This window comes from Uranotaenia lowii, chromosome 3 (assembly GCF_029784155.1).
Source record: "Uranotaenia lowii strain MFRU-FL chromosome 3, ASM2978415v1, whole genome shotgun sequence".
Lineage (NCBI taxonomy): Eukaryota > Metazoa > Arthropoda > Insecta > Diptera > Culicidae > Uranotaenia > Uranotaenia lowii.
In genome coordinates this window covers 284600216-284622383 of record NC_073693.1, presented here as the reverse complement: position 1 = coordinate 284622383, position 22168 = coordinate 284600216, and the positions used below count along the sequence as shown (strand labels likewise).

At 32.5% G+C, this 22168-nt stretch overlaps 1 protein-coding gene across 2 annotated transcripts in view; it reads left to right on the top strand.

The window, feature by feature from the left end:
* The window catches only part of LOC129757940 (spectrin beta chain, non-erythrocytic 1-like), a 254976-nt gene that overhangs the window by 52805 nt on the left and 180003 nt on the right, over positions 1-22168 (top strand). The window contains exon 1 of one of the 2 annotated variants that reach the window (XM_055755349.1): positions 8586-8667. The exons of the other annotated variant lie outside the window; for it this stretch is intronic. The gene's annotated coding sequence lies outside the window, so the exon portion shown is untranslated. Of the gene's footprint in view, positions 1-8585; positions 8668-22168 lie in introns of those variants that run through there. 2 annotated transcript variants of the gene reach the window in all.

The following is a 22168-nucleotide window of genomic DNA, read 5'->3' as shown; positions in this document are numbered from 1 at the left end:
ACATAAAACAAATAATCATTCAGGCATTATATATACGATTATGAGTACTCTTCGTGAGTGGCATAGAGTAACTGACTCAAATAGTAACAATCTTTTAAAAAGTTTTACAAAACTGCTTTCACACGTAACATTTAAAAGAAATTGTCTGAGAATCAGATTACAAGAACCCCTATTTTATATATTTGACAGGAAATTACATTATACAAAACACAACACTACATGGTGTTGAATTTCTTGAGCATAGATCACGTCATAAAACTGATCCACTTAAAAAAAATTCAGGTTTTAAAGTTTAAAGATTAGTCGGTTAAAGGAAACTATGTGCTCGGAATCAAAATCTGGGGCTAAATTTGTATCTTATTTTAAAAAAAACCAAAATTTTCGCAGCTAAAGTTTGTGTGCAATTTTACAACCAAACGGGTTTCGGAAACGAGGCTTAGCTACCAACAAGTACTTTGAAACCGGGGAACTGAAATGAAGGGAGAAAATTCGTCAATGATCACACAAATTGTGCAGCCAATGATTGAATTTTGGTTTAAATTTGTGCCAATTTGTTAGAGAAAATTAGAAGGTTTGAGTTCAACTGAGAGAAACCTGTTCTCAGAGAGAGTGAAAATGTGATAATTGTAGCGAACTGTTGCAATTTAATGCGATTTGTGAGGCAGTTGTGGAATTTTGATCATTACCTCTCCAAATGCAAAGAATTCTCTCTTGATTTCAATCCCTTGTTTGAAACCGTTGGTAGGTTTCTCCAACCAAGGTAAACCGAAGTAAGGTGGATTAAAAAATTATTCTTATTTACACTGTTAGCTTTTGAGCAGCGCTTTTCAAAGATAGGATAGGATAAAGCGATTCAAGATTTTAAATATCTTATGCCACCTTGTAATAAAGGTTTAGTTTGATTTTTAACAGTTCCATGCTACACTTTGTACTTGGTTTGACTGAAGGATGACGATAATCTCTATTAGGAGTACGCAAGTTACTAGATGTCCAAAAATATTCTTAGTCAACTTACAAATCTCGCGTTACGTCGTATGAAACAAAATGTAAACAAACAGTTTTATTACAATAAAAATACAAAAACTGGCATAAACTAGTTGCAACTTCTTTCCATTTAGAATATTTGTATTATATAATATTTTAGTTATGAAATTGAAAAAAATATACCATGGGTGCACGGAATCACCTCATTTTTGCAAAATTGAAGATTGCGGTGTATGCAATATTAATTAGAGTTTTTCAAATAATTATCAAGAAATTCAACTACATTGTTTATCTTTGGGGAAAATCATGTTGAATGAGTATGGTAATTGACTATAGGTGCACGGTTTCACCTCAATTTCTTCGTACTAGACATTCTATAGCACCCATTACTAAGAAGATTTTGAGTAAATAAATAATGGATTTTACCTGACATTGTAGGTTTGAAAGCATAGTTTTTATATCATTAAAGTAACTTACCACAGGTGCACGGATTTACCGCGATTCTTTTAGCATAGTTCGTCCATTAAGAAACAAACATTTATCGAATGATGTACAAATACAAAGCACAAAGTGAAGTTGTAGACGTAACAATGAACAAAAACAATAAAAAACAGCTTCAACAAAACAATAACTTTAGAGGCGAACCAGCCTGTGGCTGATAGGACTATTCGATCTTCGGGAAAAGATCGATCTACAAGATCGATTCAGATGAACGGTTCTGGGATCGATCCATCTTAAAAATCGGAGCTTGAAGATCGATCTCCGATTAATCGATCTTTTCCATTTGTAACAAGAGGAAACTGCTTTTTATTAAAAATATGCAAAAACAGACACGAAATTTCAAATTTGTATAATCTTTCTACATATGGAAAGAATAAAATTTTGGGCGCTTTTATGTAAGGTGAACCGGAGTAAGTGTTAAAAATCAACACCAATCAAAATCTAAAAATCTCGGAACCGCTTTGATATTTTTAAGAAATGTACTTACAAGAAAATTCAAGAGATTTAAAGAAATTATTTCAAGGTTTTTTTATTAGGATTGTCTAATGTATATTAGAGTTATCAAACAAAATATGCAGAAAAAAAATCAAAAAAACAAATTAATTAATTTTTTGAAAAAAAGTAATTTTGCAAAATTGTATTGATAGAAACTGAAAATTTCTAAAATTATTTTTTAACTGATCATGAAAAAAAATTCGTCTCGACCAGGAATCGAGCTCGAGTTTTCTGATTACCAGGGTTGCTAGCGAACCGGGAAAACCGGGAAAACCGGGAAAAACTTTGGAATGTCATCGCGTCACCGGGAAACCGGGAAAAACCCGGGAATTTCGGCACCTCACCGGGAAAATTGTTATACTTGAATTTCTTTCACGGAATGTCAAAAATATTTTTAAAAAGTTTCTAAATTTAAGAGTAGTTTTTGACAGTCTCAATATAGATTTATCTCAGAAACGAAGTTTTAATCGTATTTTCAACTTATTACGGAGCAATATGTGATTCTCCACGTGTGCTACACTTACAAGCAAAACTCAAATGTTATGAATTTAATAATGAAACTATTATCAACAAAACTAACTGTAGTCGAAAGTCGATAAATTTTTTTTTCTCGTTTAAAGAGGTTTCTAACTAAACCAGATTCTTTTTTATAGAGGATCAGCAACATATAAAAGCATTAAAATGATCTAGAAATACAGCTATTCAATGTGTATATGATAAAAATCCACTGATTTATAAGAAACCAGTTGATGCATCAGTTCGAAGTTTTCTCGAGTGAGTTTCAATATGGAACTGTGGATATTTGCTCTTTGGTAACCCAATATTCTTTTGGTTCCAAAACTTCAATACAATCCTGGTATTTTATCTTATTTCCTTGGTCTAGTCAGGAAAAGGACTCTAGCTTATAGTGGTTTTACACTGTCATTTTATTAGGTTTTGTGCTTTAAAAACCTAGGAAGTTGGTGTTTTCTCTCACTTATAGAGGTTTCTTCTTTATCCAGGTTCGACTGTACCAGTTTAGTTTTAATAAATTTATGCAAAGAGCAAAGATTTTTCAATTTTGTTGTTGTTGTGCATTTCGTTTGAATTAGCCTGAGGAACGAAGCATTTTATCGCAAGTGTTTAGTGTTTAATTCTTCCTACGTTAATCTTTTGCTTAAAGTTTCCTATGTCTTATGTAAAAATTGTATCGAAAAAAGCTCCTGTCGAAATCCAAGTTCATCTTTGATTCAAGGTCTTTAACCTTATACAAAATGACAGCTTTCATTCCAACCATTAAATTTCTGACCTGTATTATACACAATTTTCTATATTTTCACGAATCTTTAGTTCAAATGACTAGAACACTACTAAAGTTATTCTTTGTTTTGTGTTTCGATGTATTTTTTTAACATATTTCTATACAAAATATACATTTTTTTCTCTAACTTCATTAAAATTCTAGAAAATTTCACACTTGCTAAAAAGTATATACCTACTACATTATAGTTTCAAGATCAATTTAACCGGACTTATTTTTGCAAAATTGTTGAAATTGTGGAGCAAAACAACGAATAGATGCATTTTCGTTAGATTCGTTTAAAAAAATCATGAAATCTGTCAATTTGATACGAAAAGCCTACGTGTTAATAGATTTGTATTTGTCATGATTTGTCATGATTTCTAACCGGTTAGCAAGTTTTAGGATATAATTTTTACATTGTATTTTTTTTATTCACCATGATTTTTATATTTAGAACCGAGTATAATAAATGGGCAAGTCATCACTTACAATCGGGAAAATACCGGGGAAAAACCGGGAAAAACTTTGGAATTTCAAAACGAAAAATCGCTAGCAACCCTGGATTACCTTACCAATAGGTAAATCGTCAGATGTAAATAAGTCAAGTGTATAATTCAGTTGACTTCATCAAATTAAATTCGCTGCTAAATTCTACGGCAGAAATAGCTCATCTTGACCCGATTGATGATGCCTATGGTGCCCCTACAGTGATTGATTTTCAGATTTCGGCACAAAAATTTAAAATGCATTTTTAACGTTTATGTCTATTTTTTTCAAGTTTCATACTGTTAATAAATTGACTTTTTTTAGTCTCTGAACACGAAACAATGATGTAACTCACATATTATAGCTGTTTTCTATGGTTAAATAAGCGTCCTCCTTAATGTGGCCATTATGCTCTTATTTCCCCTAAATGAGAAAAATAGATCGAAAAATCGAATCGAAAATAAACTGATCTAATCGATCTTTTCCTGGCCGAAGAATCGATCCAAAAAATCGAAAATCGGAGTTGAAAAGATCGATCCTCCAAGGATCGATCCAAGATCGACCAATCCTAGGCTGAAAACCTCTTAAATAAAGACAAAAAACAATAGCTTACATTAGTTTTACAATGGTTTAAACTAAATCATAGATCTGATGAATCACTATTGGTCACCCTGAGATGATGATAACGCCGTAAAGTAGACTAAATTGCTAACAATTTGTCCACCGCTATAATGATGCCAGTTGTTCATTTCTTTGTAATTTGGTTCATCATTAAGCGGGAAAAGTTGTAATTAAGGCAATGTACACAATAAACAGTCGTTCTTATTTCCCTACCCGAAAATCAGAAAATGGTCTGACGAAACAGATCAGCACAACGCCTTTAAATTTCATCATCTTTAAAAAAAATTAAAATTTTAGTAGTCTACTTCTTTATGGAAAATCGTAAATACGCTTTAAAAAGTTTTTATAAATACCATTGTATCATCAAATATTCTACAATACCTAAAGCCCTATTGATGTTGTAGGTTTCATCTTAAGACACCAACATGAATCATTCATTCATGATGACAATTTATTTCTATTTTCTCGTCAAAAACTAATAACTCAAAAAACTTATGCTTACAGTATTTTTATTCATTTTATTCATATTTCACAATTATGCCATAGGTGTTCGTACAGTTGAGGAAGGATGAAATTTAAAATTGTGATAATTTTGGATTGAAATGTCTTAGACATTGGAATCTCGAGAAAAACGTGCGTCTTGACAAATGCTTAGAATATTCTATTCATGTTAATCCTGAACTTAGAATAGTTAAGTATAAAAACATGTGTGTAAAGCAAGTATGTTTCAAACTAAAAGAACTCTACCCTCCATAGAGAGAGCACATTTATTTATTCAGCAATATTTCAAATTTTGATGATTTCTACAACTTTGTAGATGATATTTTGCCGCTGTCTCTCCAACATAAAAAGTTAATTTTTTTATTGTAGTAGGCTAAAGTAAATAAATAGCTAATTTTTAATACTTTCACGTTGTGAAGAACACTCATACGAGCAAATGTTCTGAAACACTTAACAGTTAAAATGAGAGTTTTACTTCCGGCCATTCTGGACCACTGTGCATGAGGGATCAAAAAAGAGATAGGCTTAATAGCGGCACGTTTTCTAAACAATTGGGAAAATTGTGCCTGTATGTTAGTTTCATGTTGCATACATGTAAAATTACTTGACCCAAGAAAAAACGAAGGTTTCAATTCATTGAAATTTAGAAACTCTGATACAGGTATAAAAAAATCAAGCAAGGTTCGTTGCTAACTAATAGATATAACTCTTTTTTGAAAGGCTGCGGTTCAATTCTCCAAGTGATAAAAAAAACGATGTTGAATTTCAGCAATTCTGATATCACGATTCCAGGAGTGTGAATAGATTGGGTTCATATTCAAAACTTTATCCTGTTGGAACCACTTTTATTAGAAAAAACTCTAAAAATTTACGAAAACCAGGAGCTCAAAAATGTTTATGTGATGTCCGAAGCACGGAATACTTTGATCTCCCATGTTAATTTTCAAATATTTGGATTATTTTTTTTTCTTCCAGTCTAATAAAATTTGTACAAATTTCGAATTCTGGTTATCGAACTAATATGGAATTTTCTTATCCAAATGAATATTCTCAATTTCAAACCATCAAACAAAAAAAATCTGTGTTCAGAATGCGTAAAACCTATTTGTTAATTTGTTTTTAAAAAATTTGGAACAAACTATAAAATTGGGTCCTGTCTGATTTTGAATACTGGATCACATCTTTTATCCGAACTTCAGTGTTTCAGAGAGGTTTTAGTTGAGCTATTTCTTTTTTTTTTCAAAGGTTTTTGTCGAACTTAAAACTTAAAAAATAGATCTAGTTTTGTCAAGCTAACATTTGATTTTTGAATACACAATTTAAAAAAAAAATAATTCCACTTTAAATCGTCTAGAGAAAGCTGAAATCCGAATGTAATATCTTAGCATATGTGTTTTGATTAGAGGAAACCTGACTTTTTCACTGGTACTAACCATTATTCGTCCCTGAAATTTTAACCCGTTACAGTCCCTACTGAAGTTGGAAGCTCTACTTTGCATATAAGGTTATACTTTTCTTTAAACTCATGAAGATCATGACAAAAAAATTGTTAAAAAGTGGTGTTAAAACAGCACTTACTTATTTACACCACTAAAATTGGTATGAAATTTTCTTTCTGATGAATATAAATTTTATTGCAAGAGTCTTGCGTGAATATACTCAAAATCCAATGCAAAGTTGAATTGAAGTGCAAGAAAATCTGAGAAATTGCAAATTGGAAAAAGTTAATAACAAGGTTTTTACACCAAAAATTTCAAAAAAAAATCTTTATGTGAAACGTATAGCTTCTAACTTCAGCTTTCTTTTTTTGAGCATTCCGTAGTTGATCTAGAGTCTTTTTTCCGAAGTATGATTTTTTTTTCGAAATTTTGTTTTAGACTTTGTCTAAAAATCATATTTGAGTTACATTACAAGGTTTGCATTATTATAAATTTTGTGAAAAACGGTTGAGAAACAAGAGAAATATTTTTCAAAGCGAGGAGTGTCAAATTGACACTCAAGATCTGATTAAGGAGTTTTTTTCCCTGGGCTTTCGGTGTTTGTCCATTGAAAAAGTTATTATACAAAATTAAAGATTCCAAGAATTCTTTGAGAATTTTTTTATTTGGATGCGACCGAATAAAATTACAAGCCGCCAAACATCCAATAGTGTCATATTAATACTTAAGAGCGGATTATAGTGTTACAGAGAAAAAATGTGCCTCGAAAATGGAAGAATTGTGAAGTATCTTTTTGACTTATCACATAAAAAAAACCTTAATGGTAAACGGTAAAACAGTCTGTAGAATTTCTGAGAACCAAGACTTTTTGTCAATTTGTCAAATTACTATCTTGAAACCAATTGAAAAATATTAAAACACTTCAATTATATTTTTTTTGTCTATACTATAACTGAATTGAAAGAAATTTTACTTCCTCAGTTTTAATTTGGCGTCAGATTTCGGCTCCAAGTTTACATTAAACGAGTTTTAACGATCATCAATTTAGGCTTCTACAGTTTTTTTTTTCAAAATGACAAAATTTTGATTTGAAGTTTGCCTTTTGGAAAAGTAAGTTATATTTAACAATAATGCAAGAAACTCACAAATTACAAATTATTTTTAAGGATTTCCAAAAGTGAAGCTGTAAGAGAAAAATTATTTGCATATTTGAGTATAGCAAAATCAGCTCTTGGCACCAGGAAAAAGTTCACGCTGTAGATCTCTGTGTAATACCTTGTGACATGAAAAATAATTCATATTTTTTGGGAAACAATGTTTGTTGTAAGTTCAACCCTTTTAAGACGCCACAAATGATGAAACGCATCATTTTTCAAAGATTTTAAGATACACCATTTCAAGGAACTATTTTCAATCCTTTTTCTTTAATGTAGCTGTCTGTTTTTTAAGGTGAAATTGGAATTTGCAGCATTGAAATGAAATTCGACAACAAGTATATGTAATAAGTTGGATCTATGCAGTTACTAATCAACTGTTATGCTCTGCTTTGCTATGCACTGTTTGATACACTCATTCCAAGATTTGAAATAGGCGTCAGTAAATCTGTAAACCTCAAAGCAGATCCACCAAGATTTGCATACTGGCACGTATGCAAAAATTAGTCCAAATGAAGAAGCGTGCCAACATTTTGTTGGCACATAATTACAGGAGCAGCAGCAGCAGCAACACAAGAAAAACAATCCTCATAAAGAGACCGGAACATTTGCTTCCAAAACAACAACGTGACAGCATTCGTTTATGGGCATATTCGGTGGAACTTTTGCCAATTAAAACCTACACCAAGTCTCGGTTGACATGAATCAACGTGTGTGGTATTCGGTCGTCATTCGGCTAAAAGACATTTCCTGTTTGCAGCCATGTAGAATCTTCAGCTGACACGGTGTAATGACGAATAAATCTGTCCAGAAGTTGACTCAACACACCGGGGTTGAATGGACGGATTAGCTTGGAGTAACTTGAAGCATTTTTTTCCCTTTGTATCAATTAATTCAGGAATTTCGAGGGAATCCGAAGTATATTTTTCCAATTATCGACATAAGGCTATGTTTTTATGATGAATAATTCTGATCTTTCTAATTTCAAACGAAAGGCAAAAAAAACCACAACTGTCCAATTGTGCTATCCAAAATTCCTCCAAATTTAATTAATAAAATGGTCAATTGAATTAACATCTACTTGTTTTCTCGTTATCTCTCTCGTTTCAGGTCCGTTCAAAGGTTTCTCTGTCCAGTGTGTCAATCGTGTTATCTTAGAGGTTCTCGAAAACATCAAAGATCCGTCTTCGTACTCTTGAACAAGGCAAGTAGAGGTACCACCTCAAATTGACGGCGGAATAGTTGAATGATTGGCATCTGATCATCAGGGACACTCTTGCTACAAGGAGACTACAAGGGACACTCTTGCGAGATATTGATTTTTCAGGTCGGCATAGTGACACAGTTCATTTGACATCGTCGGCGTCTTCCGGTAATTGAAGACGAAAACGACAACGACTCGTCGATGGCCGGGGTGAAATTGATTGGCTTTATCAGCACGCTCTGCCGAACAAAGTGCGGTCAAGTGTTTGTGGTTTTTGACAGAAACAAAGCGGTACTAATTTTAATACCAAAAAAAAAGAACGGTACTATTTATTCAATGAGTTGGAAACTAAATCTTTGATCAATGGGACATTTGGTATGCAAGAGGTTCAAACCGCTCCGACTTAATGGCTCCCATACAAAACTAATAAAAATATGACACATTTCGAACAATTTCAAACCTCTCAGAATCTTAAAAGAGGGTTCCCATAGTAAATGAACATAAATTTGACAAAATTCGAACAATTTTCGTGAACTACTGATTCGATCAACATGAAATTTTGTGTGCAGTCGTTTTCAAGACCGGGAATGGTTTCAAAAATACTATCAAAACCTTCAAAATTAAAAAAAGGGGGCTCCCATACAGCATTTTCAAAAATTGATCAAATTTTAACAACCCCTGAAGGGTTGATGTTTAAAATTGATAATCGAAAGCGCTTTGATATGATTTATTGAATTGACAAATAAACAAAATTTGTTGGTATCTATATTTTTCGATAGACGCTTCCCATTTTAATTAATAAAGTCTCTCTTCTATGTATATATACAAAAACTAGCAGACCCGGTAAACTTCGTCCTACCATGTTCAACTTGGCGTCCATTTTCTATTTTTCCTAGTTTTCTTTACATTTCCCTTCTTTCCCTTTACTCGAATCGTCCCGCTCAATTCTATCAAATTTAAACAAAAGAATTTAAACTCAACGGGTCTTTTAAAATCCAATTTTTGTAACTTGTTCAATAAATAACTGTATGTTAATAATATGTATGTTTCATTTGCTGTATTCCATTCAGTAGATTTATTCCGTTTTGTTATATTGTTTTTAATATCGGGACAATTTTTGGAGTATTTGCCGAATATTTTGTCTAACGCAGCGCTTTCAGCTACCAATTAGCTTTGGATGGTGTATTTTTTTAGAGCTGAAGAATTAAAAACATAAAAAAAGATTTTTTACTAACCATTTTCAAACAGCCTTTTATTCACCATCCTCATTCTTCGAATCAGTTTGAATTAAAATCCATATTTTCTCCAAAACCATTTCTAAAAAGATTCGCCTGATACTTAAGTTATAGACTTTACACATTTCAACTTAAAGTGTTCCCAAACAGGCATTAAATGGCGATTTTGTGTATTGCAAATTCCTTTTTTTTATTCAAGCAAAAAATGCAAATTAATTCCTTTGAACTTCAACCCAATGAAACAAAGAAACGATTGGTTTTGAAAAGAGGAAAACATATGTTTAGATATATTCACCCATTATTTTATAGATTTTAATTGAAGCAGTTCTGATTTCAAAATTTCCTGAACATTGTTGGTGGTGATCTGCAATTTCATTAAGGGTTATGTTATATTTTTAAGATTTAAAACATTTAATTTGAAAGCAGATTTAAAAAAAAAATCTGTTCAGGCTTTTATGGTTTCATGTGTTCATTTTGTTTCCTGGAAATCTATTGTATAAAAAAACCTTACTAAAAATTATGTGTCTTTTTAACTGTAAATCTTAATTTTCAAAAATGAAACACCGGTCAAATCCTAATCACCCCAGTTCAACTTTCGTATTCTCTGAAAAAAGTAATATTTTCAAAAAATAAATTAGTTATGTTGACCAAAAGAAATATCGAAGTATACATTTGTCCCATTTATTGGGGCAAGTGAAAACACATAGGTCTTTTTCAGATGCGTCAGTGAAAAGACTTTAAAATGAATTTAATACTTGTTCTTGTTTGTCTGTTTTATCAATTTTGATTGCTATATCCTTTCTGGCCATTTTGGAGATAAAATTCTTAAATTGTAGATGTTTCATAGCTAAATGGCGCGTTTTCACTTATTCCACCGTGGAAATTATAGGAATTAATATAAATAACACTTTCAGGTCAAATTTAAAGTTCATCATAAAAATCTGCTGCCCCTGGAATATCAATCACAAAAAAAATTTTCAACAAAAAAGTGAATCAAAAGTTTCTTCTATACTATAGCCAAAATATGTAAAACAAAAACATACTTTTCATGTTAAGTTTGTACTTGCATTGTGTGTAAACAAACAGTAAACGTGTAAGCAGTTTTTTTGGTGAATGATTTTTAAAAAAAGTTTAGTTTATTTAATCAAATTTTTTTTGGGACCAACAATTTTTAGATGAAGAAATAATGTATACATTTTTTGTAAAAGTTGATAGTTTCCACTTGCTCTAGTCTACTCTCTTAATTGAAAATTCTTCCAAAAAATGCATATCCTTACTTTTTGTTATTAAAAAGTAGATTATTTTATTGAAAACATCAATTTACGTTTGCAAAAATTCAAATAGTTCATTCGGCCTTTTAAAACTCCAATCCTATCTAATCTATATCAAAGAACAGACTCTTGTTGAGAGGACGAATGACCAAGTTGGTTAAAATCCTCTAGAAATAAACAAAATAGATTAGAATAGACTCTTGTTCAGTTAATGTGTCTAGCGTTCTTGGCTTATTGGATTATACGAAATTGAATGTAAAGCTTCCCAATTGCTTATTTTCAAACGTCCGCAAAGTGTCATAACATTATTTCATATTCATCTTTACCAAATTCATATTTTTTGGACAACAATTTACTACTTAAATTAACACGAATTAAAAATGGTTTTAATATTTGAAATCGTTTATATGGTTTTGATTCGATCGATAAAATATCAATCCGTGTCACATCTAGGCGTCATTTATTACCATGTGCTGTGTACAAATAAATAAGCAAGAAAAAAACACATCTAGGTTGCATATCGCCCCCACGTGTATAAGAAATATAGGTACTTGGTTGAGAAATAGGCGCCTAACTTTTAAATTTTTCCAGCGATCAATGAACAGTATGCTTTGGTTACTATTATCGTGCAACGACGTTTGTTAGCGACGCCTCGCCCATGGAGACGAAAAACAAACCTCTCGAAGAAAAGAAAATCTATAAAAATGGATGCCTGACTTTTCAATTTCAGATTTTGGCAAAACAAATATTATATGTTTTATTCGATCAGCAAAATGTCAACCTGAGTCACATCTAGGCGTCATTCATAACCATGTGCTGTAGAAATGAGCTAGGAATCAAGAACAAAAAAAAATCACATCAAGGCTTCATATCGCCACCACTTGCATTTAAAATATGCTTGGTTGAGAAATACGCGCCAAAATATTCTCACTGATCAGTATGCTATGCCATGGTTACTATCTTCTAACGACGTCTGCTCGCGACGCCTCGAGCTTGGAGACGAAAAACAAACCGCCCATAGGAAAAAAAATCTCAAAAAAATGGAAGCCATGACTTTTATTTCATTCAAAAAACTACAAATTTAATTATTACGGACAATTGATGCGACTTTGTGTGGTTTTTATTCGATATAAACCGATTCGCATGGCTACAGAATATTCTAAAAATAATTTTATTCGAATCGTTTGGGTCGTTTCGGAGGAGTAGTACTACAAACACCGTTACAAGAGAATTTTATATAATAGATGAATGTTCGTCTGTCTGTCTGTCTGTTCTCTATAGACTCGAAAACTACTGAATCGATTAATGTGAAATTTGTAATTTAAGAGTTTTTGGGGTCGGAGATCATATCTATAATACTTTCAAACTGCTCCGACATAAAGGAAGGAGGGCTCCCATACAAAATTATTAAAAATATTACACAAATCGAACAATTTTCGGAAACTACTGATCCGATCAACGTGAAATTTAGTGTGTAACCGATTTCAAGACCAAGAATAGTTTTGGAATTGGCAATTGTCGGTCAAAAGCACTCAGCTTCTCAAACATGCCTTAAAAACTGTTAAAAGAGAATCGGAAGAATATTATACTTTGTTTGAAAAACATAATCTCTTTTTATCACATTTTTAAATTTGCCTGCGAAACGAAGTTCGTACGGGATCAGCTAGTATTCAATAAATGTAACATACATATTATTAACAAAACCAATGTCTAGATTTGCATATATTGGTTAAGAATCTAGAAGCACAGATGCCATAAAAAAAAGTTCGTTTTTGAATAATGTTGAAATTTCATTTAAAGGATTTATATTTTAATTTTGATAATTTTAATCAACTTATTTTTTTTTTTTCATGGAAGAGGTAGCGAAGCACGTCGGGTCAGCTAGTCACTTATTATTTCGAGAAGCACATTGGGAGCCGTTCACATACCACGAGGATAACTTAAGAGGGAGGGGGGGGGGAATGTCCACGCTTGTCCACGGAGAGGGGGTAGAAGTGAAAGCAAATGATAAATATGATAATACAAAAATTTGAAACTTTAAAAATATTTCATCTCAGGAAATGCTTAAGGAGCATCCATAAATTACGTAACGCTCCTAGAGATTTTTTTCCTTAAGAATTTCAGTCTAATCGCAGCTATTTTAATGTCATGCAATTTTTGCAGAATAATATGCAAACAAAAATCAGTTTAAAATTTATAACAATATTTGTTTAAAATGAATCTCAGTGGAAGAATATTTCTTCTAAGCGATTGATTATTGATCTTATGAAAAAAAACTAAGATTTAAAAAAATTATTTATATATAAAAAGACATTAAGAATACGACTAAAACTACATAATTTAAAATAAATTTATTGCTAAGAAAATTGAAGGCTGTTGAATTTTGTTGGACCGATGAAGGAAATTCGACGTTGGTCAAAACTAGTTGAACTTGTACTGCGCATCAAATGGTAATATTGGCATGTATTGTGATATCGCAAACCCGCATTGAATCTTAAGATTTGATTATTGTTTGAAGAGTTTAAGTTATCAAAAACATAGGTTATAGTTTGTAGATCACAAAGTATAGAGAGAGGTAATATATTGTGAGAACGATTAGAATAAATTAAATTGGTTGGATAGAGAAAAGGAAAATTGAATACGGTTTTCAGACAACGATTTTGAAGGGTTTGTAGACGAGAAACAAGGGATAACGACGCTCTGCCCCAAACAGCTATCAAATAGTATAAACGGGAGTGTACAAAAGCAAAAAAAACACCCTCCATAAAATTCCGCTCAGGGATGACATGTTTTTTGTAGTTGATCAATGTGGCAGAACCATGACAGAGTTTCGTCTAGAATTATTTTTAGATATTTGAAGTTGGTAAAACTCTCTATAGTTGTATTGGATAGATTGAGATCGCAATTATATTTGATATTTTTCCTCGGAGAGTGAAAAATCATGTACTTTGTTTTAGCAAGATTGAGGGTCAGGAGGTTAGCTGAAAAATATTTGTGAATGAGTTTTAAATCTTCTTCCATGTTGGTTATAACAGCATTTGGACAATTTTCAGGATAAAATAAGGATGTATCATCAGCAAATAGACGAGGTATACCATGCAGCGGTAATTTGCTGAGGTCATTGGTGTATAGTAAAAACAGTAAAGGTCCTATATTTCTGCCTTGTGGGACACCAACTTCCAAGCTCTCTAGAGAGCTCTTTTGCCTCACCTCAGATGACAAATTGTGTTTGTAAGCTTCAACATGATTGGAAGCTTTTCTCTTCATAGATTCTGAGATAGACTCCTTAAAATGTGTATTGAATATCCGTGAAATCGCCATTGGAAAATCGAATATTAGATACGTTTACCCCCAAGAACTCAATTCAACCTTAAGACGGAAACTGAACTATTTTTTCTCAATTGATTTAAAAAGTACAATTTTGATAATTCTGACGAATATTACTAAGTGAAGTGTATAAATAAATAAATAAATTAATTAATTAATTTTATCAGATAACTCTCTGAACTCAATGAGTACTCAGAAGCGATTTGGATAGATATTAATTCCTTTTTGAAGAACAATTAAAAAATTTATGTTAAAATCTTTTAATACTTCAAAAATCAGTATTTAAAAACATGATAAGATGGAGGGAGGGGGGTATTATCAGCGTTACGTAATTTTCCTAGGGGGGTACGTCGAAGCGTTACGATTTGTGACATACGGGAAGGAGGGGGTCATAAAAGTGCTTTTTTTGCGTTAGGATTACGTAACGAAAATTATTAAGGTGGTCGCCTTATTCGTTTTTTTTTTTTCAAAAACAGCCATTTTAATAACAAAAAGGTAAGAAGTATGCATTTTTAAACGATTTTGTCTACTATACTATTTCAAGTATCAGCCAGTTATGAAAGAGACTTTTTTAGTGTCTGAACAAGAAACAATGATGTAACTCACATAACATAGCTATTTTCTATGGTTAAATATTTAAGTGTCCCTTTTTAGGTGGCCATTATGCCCTTATCTCCCCTACAAAAAAAATAATCAAATTTTGTAGTCTCGAATCATTCTAGAAATATTTTTCATACCTCATGACTCTTCCATGCCTAGTTTGATTGTACAGACCCCGTTCGTTTTTGGCAACATGCCCGAACATTTTGTGTTGCCAAAATCGAATGTTGCCAAAATCGAACGGTTTTTTATCTGAAATTTTTTTCTCTTATTTTTACAAAATAACTATTTTTATTATCATTAATGTTATTTTAAGTCTATTTCCGACGATTTTTAGAATTTTCATAGGTTTTTTTTCTCATGTTTTTGATGCATTTTGAACTATTTTTGTTTTGTTTATAATCTTTGTTTTTTTTTACATTTTTGCTGTGTTTGTCATTCTTCATTATTTTTAAGTTGATTTTGTCATTTTAAGGCTTTTGTTTGTATTTGTTTTGATTTTTTTTTAATTTTTTCATCTTTTTGTAATTTTTGAGTACTTTATAAATTTAAAAAAAAAACTTTTGTTTTTGTTGTTGTATTTTATACCCATTTCTGAACGTAAAAACGTATTTTTGGTGTTTGTCTAAATTATATTGGTCCTGTTTTAGAGAAAACTAAAAGGTAATGTCGCTTCTAAAAACCGTTCGATTTTGGCACATGTGCCTAAATCGGATGTTGCCAAAATCGAATGTTGCCAAAATTGAATATTCCCAAAAACGAACGGGATCTGTATTTGGTAGATTAGTTTTATACATGTAGATTCTTGTTGAATGGTTTAGTAAGAGAATCAAAAGTTCGATTAACAAGCTGATAATATAACATGGTTTTATCATAACCTCAATTTTAATGGGTTTTTTTTCAGCTTAGAATTTTTTTTGAGATTCTACAATGTTCAAAAAACATAAAACTTTTCAAATTAAATAAAAAGTAGAGAAAATAAATGTAAAAGGATAGAAATGTTGAAGGCAACACAGTAAATAAAATTCTTTTGTGAATTTGTTACAGTATTCATTACAGCTTTCTGTACAAATGTAGGCACTAGAAACACACGTTAATACTCAGCATTAATAATGACCAACAGTGTTGCAATTTTTTTTATGATTTTGAACGTGTCATGTATTATTCATGTATAGAAATTTAGAATCGAATTATTCCAGATTAAAATTTATGGTTTCATGAATAAGTAAGAAACAAATCTCAATATAGGTTCCAAAAAAATGGTTAAACATTTATCTAGAAAAGAAACAGTGATTCCGATAATGTTAAAAATGCACTAAATGTTGAGAGTTTAATCAATAATGTACATTTTATGTTTCCGCAACACAAATCCTGTTCTTCTGGTCGAAACAAATAATCTTCGAACCGTACCCGCCGCTTTTGATTAGTGTGATCCTCACTTTCTTATGCATTCAACCACTCTCCGCCTTAACAGCGAACACAATTCAACAAAACTTGACAGCTGATGTGAGATGGAAGTAATTTGGTTCCACATGGATTAAAATTCAACACCCAAGGCCTTGAAACTGTTGTTTCTTTGAAAACCGTATCGTTTATGATGGTGAACTTGGTCCGTTTTTTTTTCTCGTTTCTGCTCGATAAAACACTTCGCAATGCAACAAGTTTATAAGGATTTGATACTCATAAATGATATTCTTGCCATTAAAAAGACGTGTGGCATTGAAACCAATTATGTTTTTATTAATGGATTTTTTGTTAGATTTATCGCTGCTTCAAGAAGGTTCTTGTTTGAAAACCGCAACAATAGGAGATCCTAATTTATAAATTGTTTTCAAGATTAATTTTAAGTTTTGGGTTACCTTCATCCAAGAGCTTTGATCTGCGGTCAACGGAAACCTTCAAGTACCTTTTTGCGCGTTCATGACTGTGTCCAATTGTTGATTGTTCGATCAATTGATCGTTCTCGAAATCGCGGAGGATATTGCCATTTATGTTACTGGTGCAGAATATTGCTTTTGCCATACATCATCCTATGGTCTTGTGAGGGAGGACTGAGAAGTCTGAGGCCGTTTGAACACGGAACCCGCTTGAAGGTTTGCGTGCTTGTTGGGGCCAATTCTTTCGTTTGGTCGCGTTGATCGATTTGTCAAACTTCAATTTCAATCGACACTTTGTTATGAACCGGTTTTTAAAGAAGGGGAGAGAATGTTGCCCTTAGGGGTATGATTTTGTTCTTTAGGCGTTGAAGTGGTGTTATTAGAATTCTCGGGATTAATTCATGTAGATGCTGAATGCTGCCCAATGAAGCCAAGAAAAATATACAGGGTTAAAAGTGACAACCTGAAATCTTAAAGTTTTGGAATAAAGCTGTATCCACATTCATCATACATCTAAAAGCTTTAGAAATATATAGGTTTTTCTTGAAATTGTCTTCAGAAATTCCATCGTACATACAAAAAATTTCCGTCTTTTTGGTTGCTACTCTCAGTGAATATCGAAATAATCATCCAGTAATGCATCACTAATGGTCAATGAATTCCACATCAACTGTTGATCGGTCACGCAATAATGGACTAATTCTGCGGCCAATTTTTGTTCCTCGAGCTATTGGGCAATTTAACCTAACACTGCGAAATATCACTGGCGTCAATTTACAGTTTGAATACCTCAATTAGACATTCAAGACCTTCTTGCCTGGTGGCTAAGAATAGTAAAGCGCTTCGATCGTAGAACAAGCAAGTCCACAAGTCGAACTGCTCAATTTGCCGGCAATTAGAATAAGCCTATAGCGAGCGGGTTCAAAATTAAAACTACAGCAGCAGTCATAATAATAGCGCGTTCAATTATAGAATTTATGCCAACCCTTGAATCGAGAAGATAGATCGTGAACAGCCTCCAGTTTGACCTACTCTTTGAGGGTGTCGGCGAGTGTTCTACTTCTAACCGGTGTTTGGATTCCTTTCCGATCGTGAGCAGGTCCGGTCCAATCCGGTCCCCATAGAAGGTATTTTTCCTCTCCTCAAAAGATAAACTATAACCGGCTGCCGGCCGCAAACTTCATCAACCTGACGAAGACCGGAGGCTTTCGGAAACTTAGCTCTCCTCGGTGTTTATAATAACAGTAAATATTTTATTAATGGAACTTATTTAATAATTCCCACATCTCTCAGGTTGGTCTGTCCCGGGGGCATTTGGACAAGAGTGGCGGGGGTGGAGTTAACAGCTAACCAAGCTGGACTGGTACCAATGGCAGAGGTGCGACTTCGTAGGCTCCTAAACTGCTGACATGATTCCGAACGAATGGCTCACACCTTTCAGCCCCCAATAAGTATATACGATCAACTCTTAAACAGGAACACACATACAACAGGTAGGCTTCATGCATGGGCTTAAAAGTGTTAATGAAAACCGGGCCTTTAATGCAACTCTCCGGTAAAAAGTTGCACCGGGATTGGACGTTACAGATGAAATAGAGTTTTGAAAATGTACAGGAAATCTATGAGAGCTACCAATATTTAGAACAGAGCAGCAGCATGAGCTGTCCGGTTCCAATCGATGTCGTCATGATTGAAGTATTTCGCACCTACAGATCACGACACAGTTGCTTAAATTCGAACGGATATCCATGGTTGAATGACATTTCTTGGGTTGTGACAAAGCTTTCCGATTTTCGGGACTTAAAATGATTCATACTTCCACCTGAGGGAGGTAGATCGCCCATAAAAAATCAACTTACGTAGAACATTTGTTACATGACAAAATTCGAATAAATTTCAAATGATTTTTAATCAAATTCTCAGAATGGTTGATAATATGCATAAAAAATATGTAAACCCATTTTGCATTTTGCGGGCTGAGAATACCAAATTTTGGTATTAAATTTCAAAATTTTCAACCCAACATCCAGACAAAAACGAAGTAAACCGAAATCGAAAAAAATTAGGAAGAATATGAGGCATAACATTTTACAAAAATTTCATCAATTTACCAAATGATCATTATCAATTTATCATAAAAAATCATTGAGTGATTCTCTTAACATGAATATTTCTATGTTTTTAATCTTATTTTTATCCAGATTCAATTCATTGAGATTTTCAAGTCTTGTTGTGTTTATTTAGTTACTGAAGAATAGTTGCATGGTTTTTCTGAATTTTGAGAACTCACGATCTTTGTTTAACGTACTAAACGCATTTGGATTCCTCATCTGACTTTTTTCAATGATAACTGATTTTGTGATTTAAACATCTCTATTCTGATTTTTTTTTCAATCGATCATTTTTGCTTTGGCTTTGAGGACATTGGATGAAGCTTTTGACATATTTAGAATAACAATTTGATAACATTTTACTTTTATCTGATGAGAACCATTTTTATAAAAATCTCATGAAAACGTTTTTTCTTTTTGTTTCAAAGATATAAAATTGAAATTCATATTTGCTGCAATTTCTGCTTTGGCTCCGATTGTAACTTTGAAACACTTTTTTTTAAATTTTAATTCATATTTTGTTTCTCAAAACATGATTTAAAATTTTGATTTAGATTTAAGACACTGAATTTTGATTCTGAATATAACCTGAAGTCTTGAATTCTAAAATTCCTATAGCTGTATCTCTATGAAATTTGAATTTAATTATTTTGTTTATTTTTTTTTAATTTTGTATTCAATGTTTCAAATCTTCATGATACTTCCTAATTGTCACTAGGTAAAAATTTCTCAATGAAGCAAAAACAAATGATTAAAAGAAAATCATTTATAATATCTACTCGGCCATTTTTCTAAATCGGAGAATTTTAGTTGAGGATAAGTGTATTAAAAATGAGAAATAAATTTTGCATTTTGCAGCTCAAATCAGAACTTTAATTTAAAAAAAAAAATTCTTAATCTTTCCGCAATGTTTGCACGTGATTAATTAACAATTTTTATTTGAGGGTACCAGAAACTGTCTTCTACGCAGACAACATGGTTATTTGAAGACAGTATACTGAACGCCCCGATAAAAATTGCCCCGGGCCCACGATGGCTTAATCCGGCCCTGAAGCTTACTGAAGCTCATCGATCTTTATGTAGGAAGTTTTAGTGCCCATTTTCATAGCCACTGTAGGCTCTTCACGTGGCTTTGGTTGATTTTGTAATCCTCCTTATAGGGTAAAAAAAACTCAATTTGCCGATAGGGAGCATATTGCCTGAAATATTCAGAATTTTATAAGCTGATCCAGAGCTTGCCAGATTTCCCGGAATTCATGGATATTGTTGAAAAAAGTCGAAACAATATTTTGAAATCAAATGCTCCGATGAATGAGTTTCGACGAAATGACCCGAATTTTGTAAACGTCTCTAATAAAAAAACCCAGATTTACACGGCCCGAATAACTTTTACGGTCACATTAGAAAAACTGCAACGGTACAGGCGTAAATATTGGCATACCAATTTTAGCACAATTTTAAATTTAGGAATCGGCTAAAACACGCGCTCCCTACCGGTGTTATAGCCAATTTATAACGGGTACACTTTTATTGCAGACACTCGATAACTGAGAAGAAAGAACTCATTTTATTAGAAAAATTGCTAAGTTTTGAGTTCCGCTCCGTCATTATTCTACCAGGATTTCATTAACTTAAAGTCTGTTTAATGAAGTTTGGTCAAAATAGGTGAGTTGGCAGAAACCAGTTGAAACCGATTTTTATCTATGATTAAACGAAGTTTTAAAAGCCAAAATGACTATACACAGCGAGAAAAAAAAGCTTTTTCTATTAAAAATTTATTTATTTTGGGGTGCTAATTCCAAATATTCGTTTAATTTGCCAGCTCTTGTTTTCGAGATACCTTTTGAAAATAGGTAAGAATTCATTAAACATATTTGTGCACAGAATTTTTTGCCGAAAGCTGAAAATCAGTCACTGTAGGGGCATAATGAGAACCACTACTGGGTCAGTATTAGAACTATTAATCGGAGGATGATGAGCGTTTTCTGCTGTGGAATCTAGCAGTGAATTCAACTCTATAAAGTCAACTGAATTATAGAGCTACAGCTTGACTAGTTTCATCTGATGATTTGGCCTATTGGTTAAGTGTCGGAGACGTAATCAGAAGACTCGAGTTCGATTCGTGGTCGAGGTGATTTTTCATTTACCATTCATGATCGATGCATTTTGCACTAAACGGTGAGTCGTAGATCCATCAAAGCTCTGGAAAGCTAAGTTGTACATAAAAAATAAATAATAATAACTTTAAAATTAAGATAAAAATGATTTTTAATCAAAAAGTTTAGCAAAAATGATAAATTTAAAAAAAAAACTTTAAAATTAACGATATACATTATCTAGAGTTAGCCTTAAAATTAACTAGCAACACTGTAGCAAATTGACAAGAGCACAGTAATAAAGGTGCATTCTCTATGATTGTTTCTATCCAGGAAAAAATGTTGTTTTGAGTTGAATGAAAAAAGTTACCAATTCAATCGTTGTACAATATATTTTTCCCCTCACGATTTATTCGTTTTTTGGAAACCAATAGGTGTGGTTTTTCGAAAAAAAATATGTATACACTGAGGTTTTTTTACGCGGCATTTCGTACCGCGTGAAAAAAATCCGCGTAAAAAAACCGCGCTAATTCGAAAATCCGCATAAAAAAACCGCGTTAATTCGAAAATCCGCGTAAAAATAAACCCCGGAATTCGAAAATCCACGTAAAAAATCCATTTAAATTAAAAATTCGCGCAAAAAAGCACGTTACAAAAAAAGACGCGTAAGAACCATGATTATTTAAAAATTTGCGTACAACGATAGTTTATTTTTAAAATAAAAAACAAAATCAATTAGATTAATAGAATAGTAGAATATAGTGAAGCTTATTTGACAGTGTGGAATTCAGATCGTCTCATGTCTCATGTCTCATGTCTTAGGTCTCAGGGCTCAGGTCTCATGTCTCAAGTTTCAGGGCTTATGTCTTAGGTCTCATGTCTCATGTCTCATGTCTCAGGTCTCATGTCTCATGTCTTAGGTCTTATGTATTAGGTCTTATGTCTTAGGTCTTATGTCTCATGTCTCAGGTCTAAGGTCTCAAG